Source organism: Sturnira hondurensis, unplaced genomic scaffold, assembly GCF_014824575.4.
Source record: "Sturnira hondurensis isolate 20B ecotype Veracruz unplaced genomic scaffold, ASM1482457v3 Scaffold0008196, whole genome shotgun sequence".
Lineage (NCBI taxonomy): Eukaryota > Metazoa > Chordata > Mammalia > Chiroptera > Phyllostomidae > Sturnira > Sturnira hondurensis.
The window spans coordinates 14,114,195-14,127,077 of NW_028080827.1; the positions used below are offsets into that span (position 1 = coordinate 14,114,195).

The 12,883-nt window shown below is 45.5% G+C and overlaps 1 protein-coding gene across 2 annotated transcripts in view; it reads right to left on the minus strand.

Moving 5' to 3' along the window:
- RORA (RAR related orphan receptor A) overlaps window positions 1–12,883 on the minus strand; it is a 697,371-nt gene that overhangs the window by 255,559 nt on the left and 428,929 nt on the right. The window lies entirely within an intron of this gene.

The window sequence follows — 12,883 nt, forward strand, 5'->3', positions numbered from 1 at the left end:
AATTCCATTTAACTTCCTTTGACTAAAATGGGAGTCAGGGACCCTCCTGGCCTCTGAAGAAAAGGCTCTTTTTGGCTTTCCAAAAATCTCCGTCGACAACTCATTCACATCTACAGGTTGGGAGTGGGGCACTGAAGCCTTGATCCATCTTGAAAAGCCTATGAAAGTGGGAGTGCAGGGGACCACAGGCTTGTGAGTGGGCTCTTGGTCTGAGACAGCTACAGTAAACTTCGACCTGAAGAACGATATTCTTCATACACTCCATATTGGCTTTCTTACTCATAATGATTTACTTACAACATTTTTTCTTTCTCCCTCTTTCTCTTTTTCTACATGGATATACACCATTTGTTTTCTGAACAGTTTGAGGATGAGGTATATACAACAGGAGCCTTTAATCCTAAACACTTCACTAAGGTGTTTTCTAAGAATAGGGTTACTCTCTTACATAACCACGGACAAGGTATCAGCTTCACCAATTCACATTGCTGGAATAAGTGTACCTGCTCTGCCAATACTGACTGACTCTGAAGTCTACTTCACTCGATGTTATCCTGGGTACCTTTCGCCGTCTGGTTCCAAAAGTGGGCAGGAATCAAGAGGATGGAGTACTCTTTTCAAGAAAGAGTAAGACAGCTGTCCACTGGGGAGAGAGAGAGGTCAGGCCCAGGAAGGTGAAGCACCACGGTGGGGGTTACACAGGGGTAGCAGGGGCAGGGCAGACTCGGGGACTCAGGTGGTCAGCTTTTCCGTCCGCCACAGGTGCTCCCGCAGCTCTGCAAAGCCCGGGGTCACGGAGGGGGAAGAGTGGCTGCAGGGTCCTGCCCACTGCCTCTGTGTGTTGAAGAAAAAGAAATGCCATGGCTAACAAATGCTTCAAAACTGGCCGGGAAGGAGCAAATGCAGCTCCTTGAGTCATCTCTAAATGCGCTGCCCCATTTTTTGGTGTCTTCACTTGAGAATCTGTCCTGTGCAGGAACCATCACCAGAAACTTATATCCTGAGAGGCCTCAGAAGGATCATGGAGGCCCAATCTCCTCCACCAGACATATCTTTCTTTTTGAAAAAGACTTTATTTATTTATTTTTAGAGAGGGGAAGGGAGGGAGAAAGAGAGAAACATCAGTGTGGGTTTGCCTCTTGTGCGCCCCCCACTGGGGACCTGGCCTGCAACCCAGGCCTGTGCTCTGACTGGGAATGGAACCGGTGACCCTTTGGTTCTTAGGCCTGTACTCAATCCACTGAGCCACGCCAGCCAGGGTGACCTTTCTCAAGACTACTCCTCCTCAGAGGGCTGTTGATTTTTCAGCTTCTATAAGTAGAGCTTACTCCTCGAAAACGGAAAGCCCCGCTGTCACTTCCCTACCCTGCTTACTGCCTCAAGTAGCCACCAGTCTTAGCATTTCAGGGTTTCAGCGGATGTACTCATATCTAGGTCACTCAGTTGTCTCGTGGTCTTCGTCTCACTTTACACCGAAGTCCTGATATACACCACATCTGTCACCAGTATTTCAAATGGACAGAGTCATTTACGGTCTCCTTCTAAATGTTCTAGTCTGCCCCTCCCACGGCAGCCTTATTTTCATCCTGAAACAGAGCACAAGAATTGAGGACAAAAGCCTTCTCTTTGTTAAACCCACATTATAAGCATGTTCCTTAGATTCTATTACAAAACAACCATCGGCTTTAACTGGAAACTAGAATATTTAGGGTAATTGTAGTATCAATTCATGATTACTCAACACATTTCCTCAACTTCCTTTGTGACTGACATTTTGAGTATATTACTGTAACGTTTTCTGAATAAAGTGCGTTGTCCTGAAACGAGTTTTCAGGGGGGTCTAGGCCTCCCCCGGATGCTCAGGCTTCTCGTCTATGAGCCACGTGGCTGCCAGAATACCTTTACCCTCTTCTCCAATCCTCCTTCCAGAAGCTCCCGACACTTGGATGAGGTTCCCTGGATTTGCCTTCAGCATTACTAGTAACGTGAATCAAAAACGAATGGGATTTCCACATGATTCTGGTCTGAGTTGCAAATGATTAGATTTCCCACTGAGCCCCGATGGCAGTATTACCGAGGCTTTCACTTGATGGGGCTGACTTTGTTAATAGAATTCTCTCTTCAGTTGTTTGACTATGTTAATGTTGCTAGAAGGAAAAATTGGATTTTCCTGTATGCAAGCTCTTTCCAGATTTGTGTGTGTGTGTGTGTGTGTGGGGGGGGGGTTCTCCTGAACAGATCTGCACTTTTCTTCCTTGGGAGACACTACAATTCCATATTCGTTTTCCTCCATCTAAAACCAACATCTTGCTAGGCACTCGGCCAGGAGTACTTAAACTTCGTTCCGATAAGAAGTCTCGTTGGGTATTTCTGGTCTAAGCTCTAAGACCTCTTCTCCTGCCTTCCCTCTTTGCTCTCAGCCCCTCCTTTACCATCCCTACTCAAGGCACACGCATGCGCGCACACTTCATTTATGCCTACCTTGGAACAGATCTGAGCCAATACATTCCCTGGGGGGAAACAATGGTCTCTTTTCCTATTAATGAACAGTATGTTGTTGCAGATTCATGGAGGGCTTAATTTAATAAACATGGAAAGATGAATATGCTTCTGGGATATCAAACCTCTTTAGGTTTAAAATTACTGACATAGAAGAATTATCTTCTGTAGCACCCCTCCCCCGTCCTCTCACCGCTGAGTCACCGAGGAATACAGCGCGGCAGGGGGAAAAGTCCCCTACCCTTCTGCCCTTTGACTCCATCTCCTCCATCCCCAGGTGCCGGGAAAGGCGTCAGATCTGCAGATGTGGGCAATGCCTGTGTGTGAACTAGTTCAACCTAAGGTTCTGTGGCTTAGTCCTCATCAGTAATTCGGTGGGAACCTGAAACTTTGTTGAAGGGGAAGGTATTTTGCTGGCTCAGTTAGAACTGAGTTTAGACAGCACCCAGGATACTGTGATGAGCAACTGGCTTGAGGTGAAGGCCCCCTTGGCCAGCGTGCAGAAGCGAGCCTCTCCCCCGTGGCACCCTCGCCCCCTTCCCTGGCTCTGCAGGCCGCATTCTCTGTATATCCAGCCTCACACTTTCCACTCTTGTGGGAAAAAAGAACTCGACCACAAAACAAGAATAAGAATCAGATTCAGCTGGTAAAACAGGGAGTTGACTTACCAGTATGATTTAATAGGGACCAGCCCCTAAACAGCTTCCTCTCAGGTCATGCCCTAGGCCTGAAGCTCCACTTCTCTTTGGAGCTAAGGCACCCTCAGCAATGACATCATCACATCATAAATTCCCTCACCCGGAACCCACCACAGACACTGCTAATCAATCACAGAATTCTTTCCTATTCATACTAAACACAGCCCCAGATCTCTCCCACTATGATAGTTCAAGCGGCCATGGCCACGACCAGTCACCTGAGCTGGATCCTATTTACATTCCTGGGTAAAGGCACTGAATAAGCCTGGACCCCAGCAGTCAGAATGCCAACTCTACCACTTAAAAGCAGAGTGAGTTTGGGCAAATTATCCTGTGCCTCGGTTTCATTAACTGTAAAATGAGGATAATTAGTCTCCTCCTCATATGGTTGTTGTCAATATTAAGTGGTAAGTTCTATAAAGTGTTGAGAACAGTACCTGGCCCACATCAAAAGGGATATGTATGTTTGCCATTGTTACTATTGTTCATATGCAAATGTCACAGGAAGGATGGTACAGGGTATTTGCCACTTCCCCCTTTTCATCTTGGATTAATCTTCCAGGTGGCTAGGTAATCTCCTAGCAAGGTCTTCAGGAGGGAAATAAAACCTGGCCACTAGGTCTGGGCCTTCAGAGATGCCAAGGCTGCCTGGTGAGGAGTGAAGGGCTGGGAAGCTGAGAGCACAACTGAGAGCTGAGTGCTGGGGTAGAAGAGAAGGAGGGAACATCAAAGACTTCACATTAGGGCTTTATTGAAGAACATGTGCTTTTTTCTGCTCCTTTTAAATTAAGCAAACCAAACTGCTATAGCAGAACATAGACCCCCAGGCTAAAGGGTTTCAATTGGGCCACAGATGAAAAAGGTGTGAGGTCCCCAGAGTTTGGGGTTCTACTGTGGTTGGGGGAGTGGAGTTACTGTACAGTCTTTGACTCTCGATCTGCACCAACAACCACCGCCTCGATGGTGCATCAATAAGTGTAATTACTGCCTCCGATTTATGCAGTCCAACCTGACCATCCTATTTAATTCTGCAACCTGCCTCCCCTTATTTGTTCTACTGTTTCCTCTTTCCCTCAGCTCTGATCACTTTCCAACACAGGACACTGTACAGCTGGCTGCGGGTTTCCATATCCCCCAATTCAACCAACTGCAGAAGGAAAGCAGTATTTTCAATTCATGGTTGGGAATCCACGGGTACTGAGGACCGACTTTACGCATTGTTTTATGCCATTTGGTGGGGGGGAGGTGAGCAACCACGCATCCATGGGGTGGTCCTGGAACCAGTCCCCCACAGATACCAGGGAAGACTGTAATTTACTATTTCTTACATTTATTGTTGTCTGTCTTTTCCCTGCAGGACTATAAGCAACTCAAAGGGATGGATATTTGTTTATGCTTGCTGATATATGCAGCTACTGTAATATGAAAAATACAGACTTTTACTCAAGAAGATGCAAGATACAAGAAACATTGTACATAGGACAATGACAGCTCAGTCCCCTTCAAAGTAGGTACCTTGGGACCTCAGTTTTTCCAATCACCAGCAGCTGCCCTGTCATATTTTCCTGAATCTCATCAATGTTCTGAAATCTCTTGTCTTTCAAAGGTGATTTTAGTTTTGGGAAAAGCCAGAAGTCACAGGGCACCAAATCTGGGCTGTAGTGGGGCTGAGTTACCTGAGTGATCTGTTGTTTCACCAAACAACTTTGCACAAGACATGATGTATGAGCGGGCACATTGTTGTGATGGAGCTGCCAATCACCACTTGCCCATAGCTGTGGCAGCTTCAACCAATGAAGAGCATCAAGGTAACCCTCCTTATTAATTGTTTGGCCTGGAGGGGTGTACTTGTGACCGACAACACCTATTCAATCCAAGAACACAGTTAAGATGGTCTTGATCTTGCTGTGACTTTGCCACACCTTTTTCAGGCACGGAGAACTAGGCAACTTTCATTGGGACGACTGGGCCTTTGTTTCCAGCTCACAGCCGTAGACCCGCAATGCATCTCCGGTGATGACCTTCCTAAGGAAGCCTTGTTTATTGGCAGCAGTTTAAAGCAAGTCATTAGCAACTGCAGCACGAAGTTCCTTCTGCTCTGGTAGTAGAAGCTGTGGAATGAATTTTGCCATGACACATTCCATGCCACGATTCTGTATCAAAATCTTGACACAGTAGTTTTTGGAATCCCCAGATTATCTTCTAGTTTTCACACTGTCAGTCACTGATCCTTGTTGACTGCAGCCCCTACATGTTCAAATTCTCAGGTGCTCTGCTTGTTGCAGGCCTTCCAGAACATGGGTCACTTTCAACAGATTCTCAAGCATCTCTGAAGCATTCATGCCACACTTGTGTTTGTGCTGCACTCCTTGTATCGTCCCTAAAAGCCTTTTGAATCATCTGAATAGTTCTCATGGAGGAATGTTCCAGCTTAACACAAAATTCGACGCAGATTCGTTGTTCTACTCAGTCATTTTGAATGTGACGGCCACACAGTACGCATGCTCACTTGGTGGTGCCTACCACGCCCACTGATGAGTATAGTGAAGTCATCATTGTTCACACCTGTGCATTCTCGTCCATTCTCTTTGCCTGCCAGGTCACATCCCTGTTGCACAAATTGTTGTTACTATATTAACAATGGCTGGACTTTTTCTGGACAGACCTCGTTGTATCCCTAGTACCTTGAATTGTGCTTGGTTACTAGGAGCTGCTGAATAAATATTTACTAAATAAATGAATGAATGTTGTTGGTTCTTAAATGCAGTTTTCATACTCTAAAAACACGGGGGACCCTTTAAGGCAGTAATGAGATCAGGATAACACAAAAACAAAGGATAAACATTCACACAGTTTAGTGCTCTCTAATAAAAAGTGTACTCCTATTCACTAGGTGAAAAGCTGTGAAAAGCAAACAAACCCAGAACATTAGCTCAGGAGGAAACAGACGTGTGTGTGTGTGTGTGTGTGTGTGTGTGTTTCCTCCTGAGTGAATAAACACAGATATATCTCCTTCTTCATAAGGAGAAGCCTCATGATATCGTGGGAACGTCACTGGCCTACATATAAGCAAACCTGATTGAAGACGCAGTTTGGCACCCACCAGCTGTGTGACTGTGGGCAAATCACCTTCCTCTCTGGCCTCCGTTCTCCATCCCAGTGAAGCTTAACCGAGTTCAAATATTTAATGAACTTCATCACTTCTGGCCCAAAGAAGGCATTACCCTACCTAGTCTCAATATTAAGGCGCTAAAATAGCCTACGGCCTAAATTTGATCAGTCATGGGAGAGAAAAAGCTGCATCCCCTTCCCTCCCAAGTGTGGGTGGTAGCCCCCAGGGGGATTACACCTTCACTTAGACACCCTTACTCAGCACAGTGGGCATTTACTCTGAGAGGTGAGCTTCTGAGAGCCCCTGGTCCAGCAGAGTCTAACTGCTCACCTTCAATAGCCACTTTGGAGGACCAGAATCCAGCTGCGATCTTGCCAGCACTGGGAATGAGGAAAACACCAGTAGCCAAGGTGCCTACTGAACCACTGAGCAAGGGGGTGTGCCAATGTTCTTTCAAATGGCTGAAAAAGCATCACAACAATGTGAGTGGGTTACCAGCACCATACAAAAACACACTGGGAGGATCTCTTTACTCTCGTGCATCCTTGAATATTAAACCCAGAAAAATAAATTGACTTGCTGTTTAATCCAATAGTCAATGGGAGCTTCTGTTGCATAGATTCAATTGACTTAAAACTCAAGCCATAGCCTCCGGCAAGAAACATCTAATGCTACCATGTGGGCCTGGTATTGATGCATACCATTGGCAGTTGTTTCTTCGTAACAAACAATTATCCCAAACTACCTTTGGTGGGAATGGTCAGCCCTCAAGGATCAATGTTGTTAATAATTTTTGATCTGGCTGACCGAAGAGCTGAGCACAGGCTGACTAGCTTTATGGTTCACAAGGTTCTCTAAAGGGATTAGGTTTTCACGATCCACCCCCTCCCCCCACTGTACAGGGACCTTTCTTTCCCCATTCAAACATGACAACCCGCTGCCCATTACCACGTTGTCTGCCACAGGTCACTGTGGTATCTAACCTCACCCTATCTCACAGTCCGATTACCTGCTTGCTGGCAAGTGCCTATAGTTTGCTGCCGAGTGGCAACAGGATAAATGAGGAGAGCTAGAAATTAAATTACACTGAATATGTGTTAATACCTTCCACGCAAACCACACAATCTGACTTTCTGGGGGACTCAATGAAAGCAGAGGGTCAGAAACTAAAATTTCTGAGAACTGATGTCTCCCAGTACCTGACAAGGAAACCTGCCCCCTCTCTCTTGCCCCTTCTCAGTTAGAAGAACAGCTCTCTGCTTCTTTGCATGGACGTGGCCACTCTCCTTTTCCTTTTGTTCAGGATCCTCTAGAACCTTATGAAAAACACACTGTCCACTGGTCAAAGGGTAGCCATTTTCCTGGAATTTGCATTAATCTTACCACATTATTCCCTCCCCTCTAAATGTGCAACAAACTGAAGTTTCCCTTGAGTTTCAGCTTTAGACACACCCAAGAACTCAAAGTAAAAATGATATAAGCTTAATAACAACGTCTAGGGAATCCTTTTCAAGTTCAAAGCAGATTGTAAACACTAATTAATCAGTCCCCCCTCCCAACACTGTGTGAGGTATGAACTGGCCCCATTTTATAGATGAGAACATTTAGGTGGGGAGCATCATGAATGACTTGTTCCAAGCTCCGACTGACTTTAGTCAGTGAAGGGATGAGCCATTTCAATTCCCGTGCACAGCAAGGGCTCGTGTGACTTTTCTCACTGACAAAAATCAGTGCAAACCCTGCGCCAGGGTCAGGGATCTGAGCCTAGCTTAGCTGCCTCTCTGCAGTGGTCAGAGCGTGCCTCTCGGCTCAGCATGGCTGCCGCGTGTTTCCGTCTTCAGTTTTCTGGGCAGAGGGATTGCCTTCCTCCAACACAACTGAAAGGAGCTCAGATCAAAGGCTCACCTCTGGGTCATTTGAATGCCCAAGTCCGTCTGACATCTCTCTCTAATCAGACTCCGTGAGCCACTGGCTTGAGTTTTACTAGCCTGTGAAAGTCATCTTCAATCCGTACTGCTGACTGAACCCTGGATCTGTCTGCAGCCACGGGAGACATAAGACCGGCAGGACTGGATAAGGGGAGTGCTGTTTGGCACAATGAGGTCGGAAGGCAGATGGATAGGTAGGTATGTAGGTAGGTAGGTAGAGAGAGAGAGAGACAGGCCATACATTTTGTGACCTTTTATTATATAAGCCTGTTGGCTAATCTTAGTAATCCACATGTCTTTTATAAACACCAAGTTGGTCACTGTAGAAAACTGTGCAAGGTTTCTCTCAAGACAGTCTTAGCCATGGAGCTGCTGACAACCTGATGTTCTACCTTGTCCCCATGAATTGCCTTAAGCTGGTGAGCACTGATATTCTTTCTATCAGCTAAAACATTGTGGAATGGTAAAATGAAACCCTGGAGGAACTGTCTTTGGGGTTCAAATGCACCAAGGAGATTTGCCTCAGTTCGGAGAATAGTGACAGTCAGATTTCAGCTCTCCCTCAGCAAAAACATGTGAATACGTGTTTTCTAAAGCACTTGGCGGTTTTCAACAAATGTTTATACGTCTCACGAAAGGACCTTTGGAAGCAACAATGGCTACACTTTACAGAATGCCCAGGAAGTGTGTCTGCTAAGTGGGGAGAAGGTAGGTAGAGTTGTAGCTGATCCCTAATGAATATGGGAATTTAAAGAGAAATGGGGGTGGGCGAGAGAAATGTCTGTCTTTTTACTATGCTGGGATGGAAGAGTTTTGCCAAGTGGATCTCAACCCTGGCTGCTTATCAGAACCATCTGGAGAACTTTGGGAAATTCTTACGTCTATTGCAGTCCTATTGGACTTGCTTCTCCAGGAGGAGAGCTAAGCAGGGTATTAAAACAGAGCTCCTTTAGTGATGCTGTTGTGCAAACAGGCTTGGGACGCACTGGGCTGTGAACACAGGTGAGTTACACTACCTGCCCGGGAACATGCAAGAGTGATGTTCCTTAAACAAGAACTGGGCATGGCCTCCTCCGGTAATTGCTTCCAACCAGCATCACTGTTCAATTAGTAACTTAGTTTTATGGTATCTTTCATGTGAGAAACCATCTTAGAACAAGAAATCCTTCGTTCTTATTTAAATGAACTCAAAAGAAACACAATCTGCTTGAGAGAGGAGCAGAGTTAGGGAGTAGATTACTGCCCCCAAAGTAACTTAAAATGAGAAAAGTATGTGAAACCAAACCAAACCAAACCGACACTGCTGCACCACGGTCCCTGCGGCCAGGTGTCCTCTGAGCCTGCCATGCACACACCAGTCGTACTGAGGGCCCACTGAGTGTGAGGGACTGTGCTTGACCCTAGCAGTACGGAGGTGAAGCAGATACAGTTCCTACATGCTAGGGTCATCAGTCTAGCAAGGGACAGGGTAAGTAAAAAAAAAAGGAAACGTGCTATAATAAAAGCTGATTTTTAGTTGCCTCTTTCTATGGGTCATGTAGCCTTTCAATTGCTTTCTGGTCCATTTCTAATTTCATCCTCATAACCTCCTTATTTGATGGGTTCTATCATTATATCCATTTTACAGATGGGGAAACTGAGACTTAGAGGGCTTAAGGAACTTCTTGAAGGTCACAAAACCTGTAAGAAGCAGAATTAGGTCTTTCCGACTCAGTAGGACAAGTTTATATCCCTACCTTATTCTGCTCCTTAAGTACACAAAAGGTATGTGGGTGTTCAGGCGTGTGGGGTGTTCGGGTTGGCTGGCTGTGTTGGGGTGGGGTGGGGACTTGAGCACATTATTTTCTCTTGTTAGGCCATTGCTGCTCCAAATAAGAGTGGACTCGGCACGTTGGGTGTCTGCAGCTTTCAAGATTAGTGTTAAGAAACACCCTTTCTTCCTCTTGAACTTGCACTCCCAAGCAGCCTGGGCAGCTTTATAGTCAGCAGTGCCTTTGAGGCTGGTCTCTTGAGGGGAAACACACACACACACACACACACACACAGAGACAAACACAAAGAAAACATAACCTGAACTCCTCATGATGGGGCTTAATTCTGTACCCAGGAGCCATTTATTTCGGTTCCTGGGGCAGGACACTGCTTGGCCTGCTTACCAACATGTCGGCTGCACAGAGCAGCCAGCCCTCAGACTTGGGTGCAGCTGATCATAACGCGCAGTCATCTGTTTATCCGCTAACTGTACTCCTCCCTGGCCACTGCCTCACCACAGTTCACTGAACCGAGCTCCCAAGCTCCAATACCTTGGCTGCGATGGCAAGTCACAGTTATGTAACCACTGGGCTGAGCGCCTCCCTGGAGGGGAAGCAGAGGCGGGGGAGGGGCCTGGAGCAGGAAAGCCATTATTAGTGTCATGTTAAGAAAACAGACTTTGAAATCTTCCAGAGACCTGAGCGCTTGGAACTGTTTGCTTCCCATATAGTAGTTTGTTTCCCATTCACTTCTATAATCTTCCAACCCTGTGCCTTTGAGTCTGGTCAGCTGTGCGTGGGGTGGCTGGCAAAGTGAACAGGAGAGTGAGTTTACTTAGCCATAAAATATGCCCTCTTGTAGGGCTGTTCTCTGTAGAGCGAAGTTGATGAGGAAGAATATGTGAACATTAGTGCACAGTTACAGCTAAAGAAATGTCCAAAGGTTTGCAACTATTCTTTTGCTTCTAAAGTCTTACTGTGCACAGCTGGTGAGATGGAAAGTCCGGGCGGTTGCTGGCTTCCCGGATGCTCCCCGAGTGAAACCTTCCTACAAGGACCACAGGGCAAACAAATGAGCACTCTTTCTGGCCATTGACTTTGCGGGGTCTGTTTCTTTTGCTCACGAGAGTTACGACTATCTGTCATTTTAAGTTGGAAAGCTAGTCATGTCATGTGCAGCCACTTCGTATCACAGAAATCAATTTAAGTTTTATTCATATAGACTCACCCGCAGCTGTCATGAGCCCTCCAGCTATGAGAAGTAAAGTTTCCCACCCATACTGTCCCCTCCCCATGTGGCCCTGAAACCTTTTTAATGACTAGTACCAGATAAGTGAACATGTGGGCAAACATTCAGCCCTGCTAGTAATAAAAATCGCAAATTAAAGCAACTCTGAAAAGGTGGCATTTTAGCTTTACCAAATAATGCCCTAATGATGGTCAGGCTGATATGAAACTGATAGACTAAAATGTTATAACCCTTGAGTTAAATCAGCATAATTCTTCTTGAGAGAAATAAGGCAACGTGCAATAAGAATCATAAAGATGTACTTACTCTGACCCAATAATCCTCCTCCTGGGAATTTGTGCTAAAGAAATAATACGGCAGAAGCAAAATGCTACACAAACTGAGGCGCTGTCTCTAGTGATCAAATCTAATCCCACACATATATACACAAAACTCCAGAAAAGCCCAATATTCAGTAATTAGGGATGGCTTAACAAAATACAGTATATTGACAATGGGACAGTCTGCCACTATGAAATTCCAAAAGACAGTGATGAGAACATTTAATACATAATATCGCAAGGATGATAAAATTTACTTAAACCCTTTTCTTTACTTTTTTAATATATAAAAATGTGCTTTATAGAGAATGTATCAAACAATTATTTTCCTGTTCAGATCATCTGTATAAAGGGGTGCTTATTAAAAATTTCCCAAATGAAAATAATGACATTCAGACGGTTACCGAAACCATGCTGCATCCTGGGGGAGGCTCAAGACCTTGTAGCCCTGACTTGAGTCTAAGTTAGGTCTTGGCCTTTGAGTCCCATGTTTGCAGACAACCTCAACAAAAATTGAACAAAAATTTCAAGAAAAATTGAAATTTTTCTGAAAGGGGAGACTTTGAGAGGTGCTAAAATGGGACTCCCCTCTCCCCACACCAGCCGCATTAGTGCACTTCCCCAGCGGCCCTGGGAACACGCCCTGCCAGGGTTTCAGACCCTTCCAGCTTGACAATCTGTCAGTTGCCCACCCCGAAATTAAGGAAACTCAGGTCCAAGTAACTGATCACCCTGGTTACACTAGCAAAGAAGTGAATCTCCATAGATGATGATCATCCGGTCCCATTGTTGGCTGAACTCAATGGTTTCTGGCCCAACCAAGTGCAGCCGTCCCTTCGCTCTGCATCGGCAGCTTCCCCATGTCCGTCAGAAAGCTGTGGGTGGGTCTGTGCTGTGATTTTCACTGGTTTGTGTCCAATGGGGAAAATAAGGATAATATAGTGACTTTTTATGAAGCTAAATAGATTCAAAGTAAAAGATTATTTCTTACTCTAAGATAATGTCCTTTTTAGTTTTTGGCATTAAAACTCTATTCTTTTGGAAAAAGATGATGAAAATAGGTGGACGTTATTTTTTTGTTTCTGTTATTCCTTTGCAATAAAATATAGGAACCTTGTATTGTCCCCCCCACCGCATGCTGGTGCAATCAGACCACTTCATTAAACAGGTTGGCCTTGGGTCCTCGTTAGGAGGGAGACGGAGATGCTGGACATTCTAATGAGGCCACACCGCAGGGTGTGGCAAACAGTCCTGGTCCTGGTGACTCTTCAGAATGTGCTGTGCAACTACCAGAGCTCCGCATCCACAGCTGGATTTGCCTGCCTG